Source organism: Mastomys coucha, unplaced genomic scaffold, assembly GCF_008632895.1.
Source record: "Mastomys coucha isolate ucsf_1 unplaced genomic scaffold, UCSF_Mcou_1 pScaffold7, whole genome shotgun sequence".
Taxonomy (NCBI): domain Eukaryota; kingdom Metazoa; phylum Chordata; class Mammalia; order Rodentia; family Muridae; genus Mastomys; species Mastomys coucha.
In genome coordinates this window covers 67,723,157-67,729,450 of record NW_022196913.1, presented here as the reverse complement: position 1 = coordinate 67,729,450, position 6,294 = coordinate 67,723,157, and the positions used below count along the sequence as shown (strand labels likewise).

Below are 6,294 nucleotides of genomic sequence, written 5' to 3'. Positions count from 1 at the left end.
GTCTAGGACATGGCAAAGAGCCACTGAGGGTAACGGCGGAGCATGTGCTCAATGGCTCCCTCCCCAAGGAGGAGTCCTCCAGAAAAGCCCTAACTCTACACAAGAGGTGACATTGATCTGCCTGACTTGATCCTGTCTGTGTGGCCCTGTAAGATATACCTCTTAGGTAGCTAAGTGTTCCTTACTTCTGGGTTGTATATTCAACACAGGAACAGTTTGTGGTTTTTCAGTCTCATTTCGATTTTCTGCCACAAGCAACTAAATTACAGGCCTCCTTTGTGGCTGACTGAAGTCAGCATGGTGCCTGAGTCCAGAGTCAGTTCAAATCTCTTAGAACTGTAGTCTAGGACAGCTGTGAGCCACTGTGTGGGTTCTGGGATTAGAATCTGGATCCTTTACACAAGCAGTAAGTACTCGTCTAAAATATTTATTTTATTATTATTTTTGAGCATTTCAGAGTTGTATGCTGTAATTATATAATTTCCACCCATCCCTCTTCTTCTTCCTTTCCTCCTGTGAATACCCCATTCCTGTAACTTTGAATTTTTTTAAAACATTTTTTTTTTTTGCCAAGAGGTGTGTTTTATTTTCATCAATCATACAAATAATTTTCGATTAATATCCCAGGGCAAACTGGTGAAATTTGGCTGCCCGATTAGTGGAGGGTCCCCTTCAGAGACCTGCAGGCCTGTGGCGTTGGCTCGGAGTGCCCGAGTTCACAGTGCAGCTTGTGGCTCATGTCCATCTTGCAGGCGGCTCTTCCTCCACATCACAAGGGGGTCTTGGAGATGATGGGGTGGGGTGGGGTGGGGTGGGGTAGGGTGGGGAATCTTCCCAGGCTTTTAGGAGATTTCACTCCTCTTTTCCTGTTCAATGTCTCTTTGGTCAGCAGTGTGTTCTTCTCCTGCGTCTCAGTTTTATTCAGCTTGGCCTTATTGAAGCTGGCGATTTCCCCCATGTCCGGCTTGTCTGCCATTTTCTTACAACTCGTGGATTCTCATTCCGAGCTCGCGCTCCGGGTGCTCCCACTCACGTTGCTGCAGCAAGAGACCAAACCTTATTTTTAGGGATGGTTCTTAAACACTTTAACCTCCCTTTTAGCCCACCACCCACCAGAGGTAGTGGAAAAGAAAGGATAGCGGAGAAGTGGACCTGTTTTAGAAATGGTTCTTTGGAACAACTCCCATCTGTGTTGTTTGGACATAGGCAGTTCAGTTCACAGGTGCAGTGGTGGCACTACCTAGCAGAGACAGCCAGGCCTCAGCCTTGGCACTCTCTGGGAGGGACCCGGAGAGGTGCCAGGAGAAGTTCTTTGCTGTGTCTCTCATTGAACTGAAGATCAGCAAAGACTTGAGACCTACAAGCGTTGCACAGCTAGCTCAATGAGCAAGCCCCCATCACACGCCATTGGATCTATTTATATGCTCTCCAAACGTCACGTGTCCTCCACAGATCTTGCCTCACCAGGTGTCTTGCCTCAGCACGTGGGTCTGCCTCAGCTGACCTCACTCTGCCAATCAGCCGGAGTCCACGAAAGAGGCAAGAATCTGCAGCACACCACCAGAAGGTTTCTTTGGTGTGTTTCTTCTCTGTGGAGTCCAGATAACTGCAGTTCAACTACACAATGTAAGGTGGACCAATACTTGAGTGTCATTAGTGAAGAACCCTTCATTACACGTCCTTTCACACGCTTGCTTTAGAAGTCCCTTCTCCTGTGTTTGCCTTAGAGAAGCATTCCTTCATGAGCTTGCCTTAGCCTTTCACCTGTGTTCACTTCAGAAAAACACCCCTTCATGTGCTTACCCCAGCAAAACACCATCCAACACAGCTGACTTTCCAAAGGACCCTTAAGTTTCTGATTCACATCCCCTCTTTTCTCATGACCTCTTCCTCTTCTTTAGTTTTTAGGGTGTGTGTAACCTGCTGAGTCTGTTTAGTTTGCTCATATGTATATGTGTTAGGGCTGAGCACTGGAACTGGACAATCATCTATCAGGATGATCATCCCTGGAGAAGACTGATTCTCTTCTCTGTTTTGTTTTGTTTTGTTTTTTTGTTTTTCGAGACAGGGTTTCTCTCTGTAGACTAGGCTGGCCTCAAACTCAGAAATCCACCTGCCTCTGCTTCCCAAGTGCTGGGATTAAAGGCATGTGCCACCACAGTCCAGCTCTTTTCTCTTCTCTTTAGCAGCCATTAGTTGCCCATAGCTCTTCGTCCAGGGCTGGGGCTTCTGAGATTTTCTTTATCTATGTTGAAACGTCAAGTGGTGTCATAATGCAGGTCCTGTTTAGGTGACCATGTTGTTAAACCTCCATATGTGCAGTTCCCTGTCATTTACTGAAGACATTATTTCATGGCAGATGAGTTGATCTTCTGGATCTCACAGGGTTTTTTTGCCCTCTCTGATTTCTAAGGCTTAGGTGTAGGGAATGGTTTGTAGATGTATCAGTTGAGGCTTGTGACAAGTTGATAAATTGTTCTCTTCATTTTGATCAGTGTGCTAGCTTGTTTTATGACAATTTGATATAAGCTAGAGTCATCCGAAAGAAGGGAACCTCAGTTGAGGAAATGCCTCCATAAGCTCCAGCTGTAGGATATTCTCTTAATTAGTGAATGATGTGGGTAGGCCCAGTCCATTGTGGGTGGTGCAATCCCTGGACTTGGATTCTATAAGCAAGCTGAGAAAGCCATGAGGAGCAAGCCAGTAAGCAGCACCCATCCGTGGCTTCTGCATCAGCTCCTGACTTGAGGTTTCAGTCTTTTTTCTTTCCTTCTTTTTTTAAAGATTTATTTATTATTATAAATAAGTACACTGTAGCTGTCTTTAGACGCACCAGAAGAGGGTGTCAGATCTCATTACTGGTGGTTGTGAGCCACCATGTGGTTGCTGGGATCCGAACTCAGGACCTATTGGAAGAGCAGTCGGTGCTCTTACCCGCTGAGCCATCTCACCAGCCCCCAGGTTTCTGTCTTGTTTGAGTTCCTATCCTGACTTCCTTTGATGATAAACAGTGATGAGGAACTGTAAGCCAAATAAACTCTTTCCTTCCCAAGTTGCTTTGGTCCCAGTGTTTTATCATAGCAATACTAACCCTAACTAAAACAACTAGTTGTAGATTTCTGTTATGATCTGTATCTGCTGCAAAAACAGACTTACTTGATGACGGGTTAAGACTACACTTACCTATGGATGTAAGCATTGAGAATTTAGCTTTGGGAATTATACTTGTTTAGGAAAAGTATAGTAATAGGCTTTTCTCTAGGCTCCATGATCCCCCTCCCATTACTTGAACACAAGTAATGGGAAGTGAAAGAGGGAGAGATGGAGGAAGAAAGGAAGATAGAGGAGAGAAGGAGAAGGAGGAGGCACACAGGAGAGTGAAGCCGTTGCTCTTCAGAGCCCAGTCCTAGAACCCCAGTGACAGACTTCAACAAGACTGTACCTCCCAAAGGTTCTATAACTTCCCTAAATAGAATCACCAAATGGGGACCAAGTGTTCAGACACCCAAGCTTCTGTAGGACATTTCTCTTTCAAACTATCATCATTACTTTTTAGTTATGTGAAGAATGCTTCTGTTCACATCACAGACCCTTCATTCAGGCCAGCGCAGGTGTCCTATTTTTACATGAAAGGGCCAAAACTCCTCAATCAGGCCAGGCTAATGTTACCACTTCCTGAACTGACTCCTGTGAAGATTTATGGAGTCTGATTACACGTGTGAACTGCAAATGACTTCAATTCTAACCCTAGCTCCAAAACTTCAAACTATACTGCTTTTCTGTGTCAAATTTTCCTCAGTTCTACTCATGATGAGGCAACTTAGGACCTGGTCAACTGTTCCCACACTGGGAAATCTCATAAACAAACGCAGTCTCTTTCTCTTTCTCTCTTTCTCTCTCTCTCTCTTTCTCTCTCTCTCTCTCTCTCTCTCTCTCTTTCTCTCTTTCTCTCTTCAAAATGAGTCAACTAGTTATTGTCACAGTGTCTATGTAACAGAAGAAACAGAATGGTTTAGTAATAAGGGAAACATATTCTGCAAAGGGGATTTTTGTGTGTAAAGATCCAGAGGGAACATGCACTCTATAGGCATGGAGAAGAGCGGGAAGCAGTCACAGGAATAAGTAGTAGGGAGCCAGTGTCTACTTGGCTGTACAATTTCCAGCAACTTCTTGTATCACCTAATGATCACACTAGCCCCACAAGGCAGCCATTCTTAGCATCTAGGTTTTCCGAAGTAGTAGCTGACCTTGGAGAGGTTGAATAGTGTGCCAAGGTCCATGCTAGTTACTGGCGGGGCAAGGATTTGAACTCAGGGTGAGTGTTTTGGCCAATCTGTAATGAGCTTCACCTCCCCAGTCTATGTTGAGTAAGTTATGAAGCAAAGACAAAGAGAATGGAGACTCCAGCCTCAGACTCACAGTCTGGCTATGAAGAAAAGTGGATGGCAGCAGGTTACCCTTGGGGTATAGAATGAACTGAAGTACTGCCTGCAGGGATAGGTCTACTAGAGAGAGCTTGGACCACTTGTCCTCAAGGTGAGGCCCCAGGACTGGCCACATCTGCATCACTTGGGAACACCTCAGAAATCCAAATACTCAGGTCTCTCCCCAGACCAACTGAGTCAGATGTTGAGCGAAGCCCAGTATTTGTGTTTTACCAAGCTGTGAAGGGATTCGGGGGATGCCAAAGTCCAAGAACCATGGAAATGGAAGGACCAACCGGAAAGACATCATCACCAAGGAAGAATTAAGGGAAGACCCCATCAATGGTCAGGGTCCATTAGCTCCATCCTCAGCCTTACAGTGTAGACCTTCATGGCTGGTGGGGAAAAGTAGAACAGGAAAGAACTGAGGTTTCTCCAGAGATTTCAGGTCCTATGATAAGAATAATGGAAGTGACCCGGGTCCAAGCCCTGGGCTTGCCACGTTGCTACGGCTCACTCTCCTCACCAATACATGGGAATGCCAACTGCAGCAGCCTCAGAGAAACCCACTGAAGGTGAAATACATTCCAGACTCTAGGAAGTTGTGAGAACTTGGGCTGCTTTCATGTTGGATATGGGAAATGAAAGGGTATGGCCATAATTGGATCTAGAAAGTATATATGCATATGGAGTGCTGGGGAATGGCTAGGATCACCTGTGGCCAGTTAAAGATATGACAGTTTAACTTCAAGGTCAGGGTAAAAAAAAAAAATTGAGAATCATTGGGAGGGATGAGTAAAAATATGGTTACTTTTTGTCAGAAAGAAGACTACAAAGAGAATCTATCATTATAAGCTAATCCGGCAATTAGTTGACTTGTGTGTTAGTGCAGGTATATATATGTGCGTGCGTGCGTGTGTGCGTGCGTGTGTGTAAGCCAGAGGACAATCTCATGTGTTATTTTTTTCAGATATTATCTGTTTGTAGGGTAGGGATTGGGCAGGATCTCTCGACTATCTGGAACTCACCAAGCAGGCTAGGCTGGCCAGTCAGCCTCGAGGGTCCACCTGCTCCCTCCTCCTGCCCAGTACAGGGATTGTAAGTGCTAACCACCACCCTTGGCTTTTTTGTTTTACATGTTTCTGGGATCAAATTCATGTCCTATGCCTGTAAGGCAATCACTTCACCAGCTAAGCTTTCTCAGGCCATGAGAAGCCATCTCTAAATTAATACCACAATCCACAAAGCTCAAGTTATGTAATGAGGCACAGAGTATTCCCATAGGTGATTTTACATTCCCTAGAGAGATCCAGGAGAAGGCAGAGCAAGGGTAATCAAGTCAAGAATTATGTATGGGTCAGGGCAGTGCTGCTCGGACAACACAGTGAGGAGCTACAGAAATAAAAGTAGGAGATGCCAGACATAGAAAACAGATTTAGTTAGCATATAAACTTAAATTGCAAATTCAGCTTTGCAAAAATTCAATACATTTACCTATTTTTGGCTTTGTGGTTTAATTAGCAGTTTTGTGTTGGAGAGAGAACAGGGATAATTGAAATATAATTTTCATATGACAAAAGTCACCTTGAGAGTGTGACCGGAGCCTCTTAGTACATTCACAAAATATGCAGCCATTCTCACTAGTTGGTTTTACATATTTCCATTTCTTTTTGTTTTTAAGATTTATTTTATTTATTTTATGTGTATGAGTATGTTGTAGCTGTACAGGTGGCAGTGAGCTATCATGTGTGTGGCTGTTGGGAATTGAACTCGGGACCTCTGCCAGCCCCACTCACTCTGCCCACCTTGCTCCAGCGTAATTCACTGTAGCTGTCTTCAGACGCACCAGAAGAGGGCATTAGATCTCATT

General features: G+C 44.6%; 1 pseudogene; it reads right to left on the bottom strand.

The window, feature by feature from the left end:
* Window positions 1-842: 842 nt before the first annotated feature.
* On the bottom strand, window positions 843-1,070 carry LOC116082360 (annotated as a pseudogene).
* Window positions 1,071-6,294: the final 5,224 nt, after the last annotated feature.